Below are 15,185 nucleotides of genomic sequence, written 5' to 3' on the forward strand. Positions count from 1 at the left end.
GAGATCCTCCAGCTGCAAGTCAAAGCAAGTGATTGTGGTAGTAGCCCTGTTCTGTGCCCTTGGCCAGACACAGCCCCCTCAAAGCCTCCATGGGAGGTAGGAACCAGGTAAAGGTGGAGAGCAGACTTTACTGGGGAAAGCCACGATGCCACAAGCTAGGGAACATGCGGCTTCTTTGAGTTGAATCGAGCCTTGTCTCTATTGACAATAAACACAATAAAAGGTTCAGGCAGCACCTGCTTTCCTGACCCCACTGTCTCTAGCATGTCCGTTAGACCCTTGATGCTTGGTGACTATTTGTTGTTCTGAGTCGGTATGTGTACATACCTTTTGCGTGGTAGAGAGCTTCCTTAAGGTAACATGGCTAAGAACTGTGACCTGGTCATTTCCACAAGGAACTGGTCCTTAGTGAAGTAGCAGGGAAGCCAAGAGAGCAAGAGACTTAGCTTCTCTCCCAAACCAATGGGTCCTGGAAACATCTTTCCAGCTAGTGGAAAATGTACTGTCAGAACCTATAGAGACTGTGTGCAGTGGAGCCTGCCCACTGCACACAAAAGAACCCTCGGGGCCTCCATCATCCCTTTCCCATCCAGCACTCATGGCTTTCTCAGAAGAGCTTTCTGAGTGGGGAGGTTCACTGTCACACTGCAATCTGTAGCTGCAGAAGACTTGTGAGCATCTTTAAGTCCCATGGCCACTTACCACAAAACAAATGTGCCACCAGCACCAGGCAGGAAAGCGTGCAGCCCAACCTGAGGGTCCAGCTCCTGCATCAGGTTGAGTGCCCAGAGACTGGCTTAAGAACTCTGCCGTCAAGTCCTTCCACCCAGGCAACACAGCCTGATTGTATCTCCGATGGGAACTGTGCTTTGCTTTCTTAGTGCACATGGCTTTCTTAGTGCACATGCTAGCAGCCCACACAGCTGCTGTCCATATGCCTGGTGTATAAAGTCTGTGGTCTCAAATCATATATCCAACCCTGCTAGGTCCACATTCCCCTGTAAAGTAGACTCAGGACCCTCCATGCTTCTACAAGATGGATATAGCCATGTGGCCAGGTACAACCATAAAGAGAGATCTGAAAATGTGGACATTATAAGTGCCCGACTAGGATTAGATAGCCATTCTCCGCAGAGGGAGGGAGATCCAGAAAACCAAGGAGGTCAGGAGGATGGGGCAGGAACACTGTTTTGTGTTTCAAGAATGCAGAAGTGGGTTCCTAAGAGGAACCCCAAAACTGGGGAAATAGGCCAGTATGGTAAGCATAGAAGGAGGGTTTTTTTGTTTTGTTTTGTGTGAGGTTTTTTGTTGTTTTTTTTTTCATATTGCTAGATTTCTTTTCTTCACATGCAGATTATGCTTAATGAGATGAAAATCAAAGCCCCACTGATCTGAAGTTCTGTCCTCTGCTGTCTCCGCAGACCGTGACCCTAGGTCTCCCTCTAGTCTCAAAGAAGCCAAGTGTATGTGGAACTGTGAGAAGGGAAGAAACGAAAGTGCAGCGAGTTTGCTCGAATGTACTAACCAGGGGAATGCATGAGACTTGTCGTAGGGCGCTTCCAGGCAAAGTGGGCAAAGCGGGGTGGGGGAGAAGGCTCAGAGGAAGAGGAGAAAGTAGGACGCGAACAGGCAGAAATAGCGGCTGGGGGCTTTTCCTCAGGTTGACATTAAAATGAATGATATGCAAACGAATGCAAAGCATATGCGAACACCAGGCTCGAGGGCGGTGGGGGAGAGCCAGATCCTGAGCCCCTCTTGCCTCAGGTCGCCAGGCGCCTTGGGGACCAAGGCCGTTCGCGGCGGGTGTAGCGCGCCCCCTGCCGGCCGAACGTGCAGGTGGCCCGGGTCCCGGGAGGGATTGCGGGGGGCGAGGCGGCCGAAGGAGGGGCGCCCGCCTCCCATCCGGGAGTAAACGCCGAGGCTCCGGGAGCAGCAACGCCGTCGGGCTGCGACTGCTCCGAGGTGGGTGTGCGCGGTGCGCTCAGCTCGCCCGCCCTCCCGGGGCGCGGCCTGCGCGGGGCGGGGGCGCACAGCGAGGAGTCCGCCCCGCACCGGGTTGCCCCGAGCCGCACGCACTCCGCACACTGGCTAAGCGCGGGGGCTCGTTGGCCGGTTCTCACTCAGCCCCGCGCTCCTGCACCCACACAGGGTCCCACGCGTAGCCCGGTGCTCTTGAGGTCCCAGAGTCCTGAGTCGGGCCCCAGAGCCAAGTCCGCCGGGCGCGTCCCGGGGCCGGGCAGCCACCCGGGCGGTAGAGGCGGGAGTCGTTCTGGGCGTTGGGCGGCGCCGGGCGCACGGAACCGGGCCTCTCTCTAGTGGTCGGCGCCCCGGGGCGGAGCGAGCGCGATGGGCGCCGGGCTGGAGGCAGGTGGCGCAGCGGCGGCGGGGCGCGGGAGGCGGGGGCGGAGCGCGCGGGGCGGGGGCCGCGGGGCTCCGTGAGACGCGCGGGCGAGCGCGCGGCAGCAGAGCCAAAGGCACGGCGGGTGGACCCGGCGGCCGCCGAGGCCGAAACCGCCCGGGCGGCGTGCGCGCTTTGTTCCCGCGCTGGGGGCCGAGCGCACTAGGCATGGCCCAGGCGGCCGCCCCGCGCGCCCAGACCCCGCCGCGCGCCTGAGCCCCTCGCGGCGCGAGAAGACAGCGTGCGGATCGCCCCCAAGTTATGGAGGTGGCGACCGAGTGAGAAGGAAAAGCCACTTCGGGAACCGGGTTGCGAGAGAGCGACGGTCCGCTGGAGCTCCAGACCGTAAGTGCTGCCTCTGCCCGGCTCAACGCCAACGCTGTCACCCTACTCTACCGGTAGCTGCCCTCCCGGGGGTCCGCACTGCACCCTCCGCCCTAGCCCGGCCACTTTAGAAAGTTCGTGCCCACAGCAGGGTGGAGCCAACTCTATCCACTCATTTGACTGAGTGCACCCACCCTAGGTGGGCAGACGGCGTGACCTGCCCAGGGTATGTGTGGTTAACCTTTAGGTAGGAGCTGAGTCGGTGGAGGAGTGCGGGTGCCCCACCATCTCCCGCAGGCGCCCCCTGGGGTGCCGGGTTTCCTGACAAAGGCTGGTAGCCTGAATGACAGTGCTCGGGACTGACTGGAGAAACAGAGGTCTACCCCCGGGGAAATGGAGCTGGCAGGAGAAGGTCTTCTGCCTCCTCTAGCCCTTCCCCCCTCTTATTTTGGTCCCTGTATCAGCCATTAAGGCCTTGGGGCTGAGCATCCTTCCTGGTGGTGGGGAGGGAATCATGACGGCCCTCCCTGGGGTCCTGACAGCCAGGTGCAGACACAGCCTCCGGCTCTGATCCTTCTCACAGCCTTTGGGAACGGTCCATCTGTGTGTAGGGCAGGCCCAGAGCCAGGCTGTGGGAACAGCGGGGAGGAGGTGTGAGCACCGTGGAGGGACAGATGGCTGGAGATTCAGCCGGAGTCGGGCTGACTAAGGTGGAGCAGAAGGCAGCCAGGCTGGCAGCTCCTGGCTTAGAGCTGCCAACTCTGAATGCATAGCCCTGAACTTAGAGTGTTTGGGCTTCTTGACCACAGTGCTGAATGGACTTAGAGTGTGGGGACCCCTACCCCGTGAATAGAACTATCTGATCATGTGAGCTGAAGCTGACTTTCAGAGCGTAGTTCCTCTAAATAACAGAAAATCTCGTGCTCCTGTTTGTGGGGTTGATCCCAGTAACTGTCACACCCGTCCCTCCTACCCTGAGGCCAGGATGTGGCTTCATTATGTCTGGCTGGGTGTGTGCTTCCTCCCAGCGATCAGAAACAGGAGGTTCCCAGGCAGCCGCTGAGAGGATGGGGCTGGCTGAAGACAAAGGGAGCGGTCACTGTGCCCTGGCATTGCCCTTGCAAGTTGCTGGAAGGTTTCAGAAACTTCTCAAGGCTGGGATTCTCTCATCTCTCCCAAATCCCAGGGGCTGGCACCAGAGAGTTCAGCAATACCTGGCCAGAATGCACTTGGCTCCTGGCCTGGGAAGAGGTAGGAAAGCCCTGTGAATGACTCTGGCCTTGTGCATGGAAGACTGCTGATAGAGGTACACTGGGGTCATGCAGTCTCCCCACCTCCATCCACTGAAGGGTAGAAGCCGGAAAATGTGGTTGTCCCCAGTTGGCACTGGGAGCCCGCTGTTGAGAGCACCAAGCTGATAAAAATGATGCTATTTGGGACTATGTTTTGCAGGGCCACAGCCACTCTTGTGCATTGAGAGGGAAAAGCAGAGAGAGATGGAAACCTGCTAGCAGAAGGAACAGATGTGATGCTCGGTGCTGCCCGGGAGCTAGACAGACGCAGGGAGGGAGAATATCACGTTAGGACTGATTTTCTGGCGGAATCCACCCTCATGGGAGGTGCTGTGATCTTGATGATTGGGGAGAGAGGGAGGGCCATGTGTACCTGGCACACCACCATGTTGTTGCTGTGTGCCAAGCTCAGGCTGGCATATGGAAGACACCCCTGGACAGCTCCCTGCAGGATGCTCTGGGGCTGCTGTGGGCCACCCACCAGCCCTTGAGGTCCCTGTCAAGCTCTTCTTCTGTCACTGGATTATCCATGTAATTGAGTTACCACCTCCAGGAAATCTCTCTGATTGGACTCCATATATTTTCATTTCTGCATGACTGGAAGAAACTCATTTTCCTTCCTACACAAGGATCTGGAAAATGCAAATGCTGTCAGGCTGGATCACTAGGCCACAAGAGCTCAGCCAGTGGGGTTGCCCAGAGGGCCAGGCTGAGCCTGCAGCCTCCCCTGAGGTAGGCAGGAGGGTACGTCAAGAGAGGCATTTCTTACCACCTTCTGAAATGGTCTTCCCTCCCCTGCTGCACGGTAAGCAGGATGAGTTTGGGGGTTTCTGATTCATCCTACCTCCCACATGCCAGGGCAGTGGGATGATGGTAAATTAAATGGATCTGGATTTCCTCCACCACCAAGAGGGAAGTGAACCCACCTAGCTCGTTCATGTCTGCACAAATGTGCATGCACACTCAAGTGTGCACAGAATCCAGCACAGGACAAGTAGCGCACACACTGCTGGGCTGGCTGTGCCTGAGGTGAGGGCACTGCCTCCATGGAGCTTCCTTGCCTGGCCTTTGTTCCCTGCCCAACTTGCCCTACAGACTCTGGGTCTGCTTGCTGCACAGCAGGGGTCACAGCATCTTCTTTAGCAGTGACTATGATCTTTAGAACTTCACCCATTTTCTTATCTAGATGAGTGCCCTGTGAGAGAGCCTGGGTGGGTGAGTTTGATGACTACCTGGCCCCTCCCAGCTTTGTAGTCTCCCTCCCCTGCCTGCATTCTGGGATCCTTATGCCAGGTCTTCAGCATCCTTAGAGCTCTGAGTATATCCCAGGGGCTGCACTCGAGGAGGATTGATGCTATGGGTGGGGAGCCCTCTGCTGGGCTTCCTTGGGCAAGTGGGGTAGAGCTGTCTTAACAGTCCCTGCTCAGCCCCATCACTAACATTATTGGCCTTCTTGAAGCTGGGCAACCCCATCCCTGGTTCAGACCTCACAGAACGGGAGGTGGGCAGGGGATGGTGTCACTCAAAACCATCTAGAAACCACTGGACAATGTCATCCCCCAGGTCCCCTGAGGGTGGTCAACAGTGGGGCTGTGCTCAGGCTACTCTGCCTGTACATAGCTGGCCCTGGAGAATATTTGCCATTGTGGATAAAAGTCTGCTCCATGCCATGTAGAAGTAGAGGACAAAAATAACCCAGGGGGCAGTCCACCTCACCTTTAGGACCTCAGGTTTGCCAGATTCAGCACTGACCTGCCTCATTTCGTTGGGTCTTCACAGTGACCCCAAAGTAGCAGCCAGTGTCACTGTCCTGCTTTACAAACCCAGAGGCTGGTAGACTCTTGGGATTCCCCTGAGTTCTGACCCAATGAATAAGTTGGCTAACAGCCATGCAGATTCTGTATATCTAGGTTGACCAGTTGTACCCCTCAGAGGAGAGGGAGTGTGGGGGACTAGAGAGGTGTAGGGCTCTGTGGGGAATAGACCCCAGGCCAGGAGCTCCTTTTTACAAGGATATCCAGCCTCCAGACCAGATGAAGGGTATGGGCCTCTGCTGCTATCCCAATCCCAATAAAGTGGTCACTTGCTGTATTCATACCCTTGTAGTTCATAGTTCAGTCTCCCCAGGCTGAGTGAGTGAACAGATTCCTTTTCTGGTGGGCCTGTCACCCAACTTTCCCCAATGGGGAAACAGACCCAATTCTGTTTCTGAGCTTCCCAGACTAGAGCAGGGTGTGAGAGTCTGGTTGCCAGGGCTTTCCTTGTATGGAAAATGGTTCTTGATAAAAACGGCCATCAGCCTCAGTGGGAAAGGCTAGGCAGAGCCTGGCATCCGGGTGTGCACCTGAGATGGTGGGTAAGCACTGGGTTCCTGTTTCTACCTCCAGGCTCAGCCTGACCAGGTGGAGAGTGGCTTGGCAGAGGCCACCCCTTCCCTTGGGTGACAGCACACTTCCTGAGGCAATAAAACAGAAGTTCAAGCTCCTGCTTTTTGTAATTTGTGAGGGCTCAGGGCAAGCCAGATGTCACTGGGAAGGAAAACAAAGATGAATTTGGCCATAATAAGGAAGATTTCGCCAGGCTGAGACTCCTATGGCACAGCCTGCAGTTCCTGGGCTCCCTATCCCTCCCTCTCCACCTCCCTTTCAGCCTCTTGGGGCCCATTTATCCCTGTGCTCTAAACCTCCCAGGTAGACCCTGCGACTCCTCACGGGGTGGCAGAATAGTCTCCTGTTTATTCAAGGGAGAGGCGAAAAGGGGGTGAGGGAATGGGAACATGGTGACAATCCTAGAGATAAATTAAGAGGGCCCTTTATATACCTCAGTAACCAGGGTTGACTGGTGGGAATCAGAAGGAAGTTCACCCCACCCGAGAACATCAAGGAGCGAGTCCAGAGAAAACCTGATTTGGATGTTATGGGTTCCGTAGTACAGAAAAGACAAATGTCAAGAGACTCAGGGCCCTTACCCATCTGTGGAATCTCTCTCCTGTCCTTAGAAAAGAAAAGGACAACACTTTGGCTTTCAAAGCCTTGTCCATAGCTGTGTGGCATACTGCAAATTACTTGCCCTCTCTGTGCCTCTGATTTCAAATATGTCTATTGTGGAGGTACAGCTATCCTACCCACTCTTCAGAACACCTAGTGCCATCTCTGGGTCTGGAGTACATGTAAGCATCAGGTAGCCATACTCAGGTCTCCCTCCTTCCTGACCCTGTAATGAATGCTTGCTCTCTTGTTCTAGCGAACAAGATGGCCTTGGCCTCCTACACAGCACCTCTCCTCTCATGGAGCAGCAGTGAACATGGAGACGAGCTTTGGGGCTTTGTGTGCCATGCCCTTTGAACACCCATTTTGTGGAAAGGAAACCAAAGTTGGTAGGGCATACCCTGAAGCTGCTCAAGTGGAAGAAGCTACCAGGTGTGCTCACACAGTGCTCGCTCTCACTGACCGCTGTGGCTCTAGGGATGTGGTGTGTACTGCACCCAGGTGACACCTCTGCCAGGGAGGACCCTAGCCTACATCCCCAAGACTTTCCTCTGGGCTGGGGAAGATCACTGTGAAGAGCCTGGAGAGGCCCTGCAGCATCCAGACAGAGGTCACAGGGCTGAGGGCTGTGTGCCAAGTGGGGCTGCCAAGGGGGCCTGCACTGATGGTGTGCCTAAGGACATGGTCAGTCTGTGGCAGACATCCAGCAGACAGGACATCTCCAGCTCTCCCTCTGTCCCCATCATCTCTCAAAAGTCCAACGACCTGCCTGCACGGCACTGTGTGTGGCTTTATAGAAGGCACCTGGGCAGGGCTGCTGCACAGATAATGGACAACAGCTAGACTTTGAGGCAGGGCTATGGGGACCTACGTGTACATGTATGCAAGCAGGTGCATGTGTACAGGATGTGTGCAAGTGTATGTGTGTGCAGTGCAGACACACTGTGTCATGTTAGTGACCCCCTGGCATGCTTCCAGGGTTCTTCTGGTTATAGTATGTCTGTCCCTCCCTCATCTACCCCCCCACACACAGGTAGGTCCTCATTATATGTCTTAGCTGGTCTGAAACTCCCTATATAGATCTGCCTCTGCTTCCTTTGTGCTGGGATTAAAAGTGTGCACCACCATGCCCAGCTTCTGTAGCTGAATAATGTTCCACTGTGTGGACATGGTAGACATAGTATTTCTGAATTCCATTGTCTCTTGTTTGAAATGTGTGTTGTTTCCATCTCTGGCTATGTGGCTTGTGTTACTGTGGACATCAGGCAGGTTCTGAGGGGTGGACTCTATGGGTCTGTGTTTGCTGGCTTTCAAAGGCTAAACAAAAGAGAAAAGTCACCTGCCTGGTAGACAGGGCTGGCGGTGTGGTTGGTTACCTGGTCCTACCTACCACGGACAGGTGGAATAAGGAGTGCCACCCAAGGTCCCCTGCTGGCTTAGGGATGCCTGACCAGTGCTGGTTGGGGGTTGTTTGAACAATTCTGCCTGCAAGCTGTCATCATGTTTGATCCCACAAACAGCCACTGGGCTCCCTAGCACCTGCTCTGTGGCCAGATGGTCTAAACCTAGTTTTGTCCCCAGCCTCTCTGCTTCTGCCCTTGTTCCCAAGTCCATGCTGTGTGAGCAGCCAGAGGAGTCCCCACCAATGTCCATTGTATGTAGCCCTCAGGAAGGAAGCTGAGCCACAGATTGTAAGACCACATAACTTCCATATCCCACTGGCCACTCACTCTGTTTTGCCTCTTCCTTGTTGCCCAATGTGTAAAACCCTCTGTGTCTGGGACGTTTGCACTACCTGGTACTCTCTGCCTGTAATGTTCTCCCCTTCCAAGATGTGCACAGCTCCCATCTTCTCGTCTTTGTCCTAATGTCGCCTCTTTGGGGACACCTGCCCCTTTTTGCCTCCTCTGCTCCATTTTCTCAGTGGTAGGATTCGCCCTACACTATGCCATCTTCTGCTTCCAAGCATCAGGACCATTCAGCTGCCCTCCTGGTATCTCGGGTTTTGTCTGTTCCAAGCCACCTCATTTGGGGAGGGGAAAGGTGTCCTGCAACAGATCTGTGTCTAGCTGCAGTGTCCCTGCTGGCCAAGGGGCTCCCTATGGGGATGAGGGAGCATCGCTTGCTGAACCCTGTGTTTGTTCCCTCTCTGTCTGTACCCTACTCCTGCCTACAGGCTGGCAAGGTCTTGGGGTCTCTGGCCACGAGCCCAGGAAGCATCTTGGGGTCAGCCTGGATGTTCCTGGAACTGTTGACCTGCCAGATAGCCATTTCCTGAGGTACAGAGCAGAGAGAGGTGCTGACAGGCAGAGCAGCAGCTCAGTGAGGACCCCAGAATTCACCCCCTTGCATAGATAGGACAGATAATCTCAAGATGGCTGTTTTACTGTGCTCACAGGTTCTGGGGCAGGAAGGGGACAGGGCCCATGGGGACAGTATCCCTGTCCCATGCCCTCTGGGCATCCCGTGCCTTGGCTACAAGGGCCATCAGTGCATCAGAAGCAACCTGAGTAGTGGGAGGTCAGTTCTGGGGCCACAACTTTTCCTAAGCTGACCTTGGAGTCCTGAAGTGCTTTCAGTTTGGCCTTGGGTGAAGGCCTGAGCAGCTGTGCTGTCTGGAGAGCTGTGCTGCATGCTGCAAGGGGAGGCTAGAGTCAAGCTGACCTCAGGGCACACAGGAAGGTCAGGACAGGCTGGACATTGGGCATCCCAGTAGTGTCTGCACCCTGTGTGGATGATGCCAGGCAGAAGTGGTATGGTGGGGGAGGCGGATGGTCTGTACCCCACTTGCTTCTCAGTCTCTTCCAGAGGCTAGTCCATCTTGTAGTCACTGCCCACCCCACCCTGGAGCAGCTGGGCTCTATCTCTGGCTGATGTGCCCTCTGTAGCCAAGGTTGCTGTCTCTCTGGCTACCTGGCTCTGATCCTTACAGGACAGGGAGGCTGATGGGGAAGGGCAGACACCCTTGGCTCTGCCCCTCTTCCAGATCCTGGACAGAGGGCAGAATCTCAGTACCAGATCCCCTGGAGGACACAGTAAAACCAACTACTTTTTACTTCTCACCAAATCTGAAAGCAATGGCCTTCTCAATGTGCAGAGTGCTGTGGGATTCAATGCTCCCTGTATAACCATCCATGCAGTAGGGGTGGGTGAGCTGCATGTGGGAACCCTAGGCTAGCTGTGGGGTATCTCCAAGAGTTGCAGGGCTGCCCTTGGCTCCCCTCATATGAGATGTTGGCCTGGAGCTGCACCCATAGGCTTGCAGCTGAGCAAGGGCTCTGCAGACAGATGGACAGCTATGGAAGCCTGTGCTCCTCGCCAAAGCTCCAAGACCTGTCCTCCAGCGAAACAAAGTGCAATAAGTAGGGATTGTTTTTTTTGACAATGATTGACACTTGTTACAGGCTAGTGTGGTCCAGAGCCCAGTAAATGCTTCCCTGTGTCTGGGAGGAACAGTGAATGGAGAGGATAAGTGATGGAGTCTCAGCCTGGACCATGTGAGGTCTCTGGCTGGCTCTGGTCTCCTGGTAAAGGGACTGTACTGAAACCTGCAGGGGGACAGAGCCAATAATCACTGTTTCTGTGGTTGTGCAAAGGCTCTGAGGCAGGAACATGCCTGACACATGAGAGGAACAGCAAGGAGACTTGGGATGCAGAAGCACCCAGGGTGAACAAGGAGAGAAGAGTCAGGAAGTGCTTGGGAGACTGCCCCATGGTGCTGTGGGGATCTGGCCTCAGCAGGCATAAATCACAGAACATGAAAAAGCAACGGTGTTTCCTTGCACTGAAGCACCCAAGGGCCTGATATAGTGATCCCACACTACCCCAACCCAGAAGGTGGTGTTGATATATTTTACATATGGGAAAACTGAGGTTTGTGAGTCTCTATCCTCAAACCTCAACCCAGCAGCCACTTTGTCCCTGATGAAGATTCTTACCAACTGGTCTCCCTGCAGGCACATGCTTGGTATGGTCGGTGCTCACCACACTCTTGAAATAAAGAGCTGGGGACCACCACAGGTCATCAGTCTGACTTAATTCACGATAAACACACTCCCCAAGGCTTGGCCTGGTGACTGCCACCAATCATAGGGACTCAAAATGAGTGCCCATATCCTGAAAATTGTTCTGCTGAACAGAGGTCAGACACCAATATTGGGGAGGTCAGGCTAGGATGCTGGGACCCACAGGCATCCTGAAGGTGGTGGCAGATTGAAGTTTGTTGTGCTGGACTTTAGGAGAGGACTTGAGGCCTTGGGCTATACCTCGGTGGTGAGCACTCTCCTGGTGTGTGCAAAAAGATGTCAAAAGATCATGTGACTGCTTTTAAAGCACCAGAACTGCCCTGTCCTATGTAGAAGTGGCACCCTGAACCCCAGGAGACACCGATACGTTGCCCACCACCAGCAGTTCTGGGTTCCTTCTCTTGCTAGGATGAAGCATCCTGACCAAAAGCATTGTTTATTCATCTTAACAACTGCAAGTCATAGTTCATCATGGAGGGTAGAAACTCAGGTAGACACTAGAGAGAGGCGTGCTTACTATTCCACATAGTATAACCTCCAAGGACTACAGATGGCCAAAGAAGTACAGCAGGGACAGTGGAGAATGCTGCTTGCTAGCTGACTTGCAGGCTGGCTTATATACAACTAGCTTTCTTACATAGTTCAGTGGACCTGCCTACCTCAGTTAACAATAAGGACAGTGCCCCACAGACATGCCCATGAGCCAGTCTGATCTAAACAATTCTTCCGTTGAGACTTCTCTCAGGTGGCTCTAAACTGTGTCAAGTTGACAGTTAAAGCTAACCACAATACCTGAATATCCTAGGATCAAGCTCCCTGACCTCAGTGTGGAGTCACTTCTTTCTCTGATGGGAAAAGTTGGTCTCCAGCATGAAGGTAGTGACTCTTAACCCTCCAGGAGAGCAGGGTGAGAGCCTGCTGAAGAAACACACACACACACACACACACACACACACACACACACACACACACACACAGGCCTCTCTCCTAAGAATATTTTCACAAGGATGGGCTACAGAGAACAGACCACCCATACTGGCTCCTTATGCTACCTGTTTCTCTGCTTAGAAAAGTGCCCTGCCAGGTTCTCATGCATGTTGGAGTTCCTTGCTGCTGTACATACCTGTGGATCCCTAGAATGAGCATCTCAGTGGGGTGACCTTGGGCAGCTCCGTGCTCTCTGTGAGACTCTTGTTCTCGATGTTAATGGAAGCTATCCCAGAGCTGAACACCTGGCAAGCACCTCTTCCCAGGGAAATTCCCCAAGGACTCCACCCCCCATCTCAAAGTTCCCCTGAAACCATTTGGTGGGATGAGTCAAAATACCCATAAGGCTCCCGCTGGAAAAGTAGGCAGCTTAGCCAGCCCCACAACTCTCCCAGAGCAGCTGTACCAGCATCAACACCAACACCAGCCCATCTGCCTGCCTGGAACATTCCCAGGAGAGCAGATTGACTGGGATAGGGCAGGAAACAGTTTCCACCCACTGTGGACCATCCTCTTGTCCTAAAGCTGGGAAGGGAAGGGCAGAGCTGGGCTGTGTGACTCCAGGGTCTCTCTGTGTCCACCATGACTTGGTATAGAGATGAGATGATATGGACACCCCTGCCCTTAGACATGGCCAGTAGAAAATACCCACACATGAGGCTTGCAAATGTGTCTCTCTCCACATAGTCCCAGGGTCTTTGCTTTATCTGTGTGGATCACTGTGTACTCCCCAGATCCAGGGCTGGATGGGTGAGGCTGAGCATGAGTTCTTTCACTGTAATGGTGGCTTATGCTTGTAATCCCAGCACCCAAGAGGCTGGAGCAAGAGGAATAATGGGAGTTTAAGGCTACCTTGACCTATATACTGGGTTTCAGACCAGCCTGAGCTACGGAATGAGACCCTCTCAGAAAACAGAATTTGACATTAATATGGCAGTGCACACCTGAAATTCCAGCACCTAAGAGGATGAGGCCTGGAGATTGAGGCCAGCCTGAACTTCAGAGTGAGTTCCAGGCTAGGCTGGGCTGGAATGAGACCTTGTCTTGAATGAAGAGGCCAATACACAGATAAAAGTTGACTGGCGTGTGGGCTCCTCCACCTCCCAGGTGTGCCCTAGTTCCCAGAAAAGGCTTGGATGATGGGCTGGGTAAAGATTCCATCTCTGGTTGTCCTGGAAGAATGTCCTCAAAGGATGTCCGTGGTGGACTTTAGGGAGCCTGGTATGCACGTCCTAACACAGGACCTAACACAGGGTTAGGGCTCCCTCACTCCCCACCCCCCACACATAGCCACTTCAGGTTGCACTGAGATCAGAAGTGACATGCTGAGCTGTGTTCAAAAGATGCAGTCTCCACTTCCTGTGATGCGTGGAGTGAGAACAAGCCTCTGCTCCAGTTTCGGCTTCTGTGTAGGATGTGTGCCTTATTGCTCAGACCAGTTGTAGTTCAGACCCTCACACCAACCGGTTGGTATTTGCAGGAAGTGTGTGTTACAGACATTCCAGAAGGCACTCCAGCTGCAGCTACTGTGTGATCCTGCAACAGGAGGCTGGACTGGACCCCTGAAACCACACTCAGCAGACACTGCCTAGGAGAGGTTGTCCTGGAGCAAGGGCAGGAAGGCCTGTGTTTCCATGCTTCTGACACTCCCATTTCTCAGTAAGAATACCAAAGAGACCCCACACACACACTCCAAAAAGTAGACACTAACTTCAACCCTAAAGCTGTGCCCTCCTCACCTTCCTGCTCTGTGGTCCATCTCAACCCTCCAGTCTTGCCAAGATGGAAAGGTGTGGGAAATCCGGTGGGCCTTGTGCTGGAGCAGGTAAGGCAGCCAGGCAGCCATGTAAATGAGGGTTGAGGGCCTGTGTGGAGCAGGTTAACCCTGTTTGCTGTGTGCATAGGCAGTTTCACCCTCCCCGGGCTTCTGTTGTCCTATCTGTGAAATGGAGATTGGAAAACCCTTTCCTTTCTCATCCTTATCATCTACCAAGCACAGACTGGGAGGGTTAGATAAGCTAACATCTCTCCCGGGGCACAAGCTGTGCTGCCAGAATGTGGTCTCCCCTCCGACACTGACCAGTCCTGGGAATTTGACCTTGGATGGGTCTCTACACTTGGCAGCCCAGCTTGGAGGTCATGATGGCTAATTGTGATGCTCCCCAGAGGAGGCAGGCAAGGCTTCCTCCTTCCCTGAAAACAAGCAAATAGATGATGTTTGTTTGTTGATGAGGTTGGAGAGGAAGAAGGACCAGGTGAGTGCATCTGGAACCATGGGCAACTGCCTCAGGTGTAGTGGAGTGTGTTCAAATTGTGAGGGTCAAGACACCCAGCATCCATGTGCTCAGTACACAGTGCTGGTGCCCATCCCTCAGGGAGACCCCCTGACCCCAGCAGTAGAGCAAAGCACAACTGGCTAGGTAAAGCTCTGGGCTTCTGCCCTCCCGCTTTTGCCTTCCAGTGGGATCTGGGAAGCTGTGTGTGGACAGCACTCTGTCCCTGATGACCAGGTATCAACAGGACCTGACAGCAGAGTCCTAGGGCAACGGAGTAGGAATGGCCGAGACAGCTCAGGCCAGACCCCCACCCAAGAGACTCTGAGAAAAGATGCCTGCTTGGCAGCTTTGGATCAGGAAATCCCGGCTGGCAGGATGCCACCACCTCCCTGCCACCCTGATCCGTCACCAGCCAGACATATTTCGGATCCTTGCCAGGCAGGGGGGAGGGGTGTCGGGGGAGGGATGCACCCAGCCCCCCTGCTCCATGCCATCCTTGCTGCTGCCTGTGTGTAATTAACAGAGTAATTAAAAACAGGATGAGTTAATTGGTATTCATTTATGTGGCAGATGTTTTTAATTGAGGCAGGAAACAATTTACCTGTTTACATAAACAATGGCAAAGGCAGGCTTGTAAAACACATTTAAAAAAAATTTTCCTCCCCCTGCCTAAAAAGAAGAATTGAAACCACTGGGTCTCCCCTGTGTAGCCCTGGCCTCACAGTAAGAATGGGAGTCCTGCCTTGGGGAGGGCGGGTGGCTCTGGCCTGCCAGAAGGAAACATCTGTTTGCCGGTTGCTTCCAGCGAAGGCTGTTTCCTTAAATTCTGAGAAAGGATGTGTTGTTCCTAGGTTTTGGGAGCCTGCTTGGGGTGACAGCTGTCCAGGCCACTGTGG

At 54.0% G+C, this 15,185-nt stretch overlaps 1 protein-coding gene across 7 annotated transcripts in view; it reads left to right on the plus strand.

The window, feature by feature from the left end:
* The window catches only part of Cbfa2t3 (CBFA2/RUNX1 partner transcriptional co-repressor 3), a 74,546-nt gene that overhangs the window by 18,226 nt on the left and 41,135 nt on the right, over nt 1-15,185 (plus strand). For 2 of the 7 annotated variants that reach the window (XM_051201731.1, XM_051201732.1), the window contains exon 1: nt 2,217-2,743. The exons of 4 other annotated variants lie outside the window; for them this stretch is intronic. The gene's annotated coding sequence lies outside the window, so the exon portion shown is untranslated. Of the gene's footprint in view, nt 1-2,214; nt 2,744-15,185 lie in introns of those variants that run through there. One more of the 7 variants, XM_051201730.1, reaches the window with a different exon arrangement.

Source organism: Phodopus roborovskii, unplaced genomic scaffold (genome assembly GCF_943737965.1).
Source record: "Phodopus roborovskii unplaced genomic scaffold, PHOROB, whole genome shotgun sequence".
Taxonomy (NCBI): domain Eukaryota; kingdom Metazoa; phylum Chordata; class Mammalia; order Rodentia; family Cricetidae; genus Phodopus; species Phodopus roborovskii.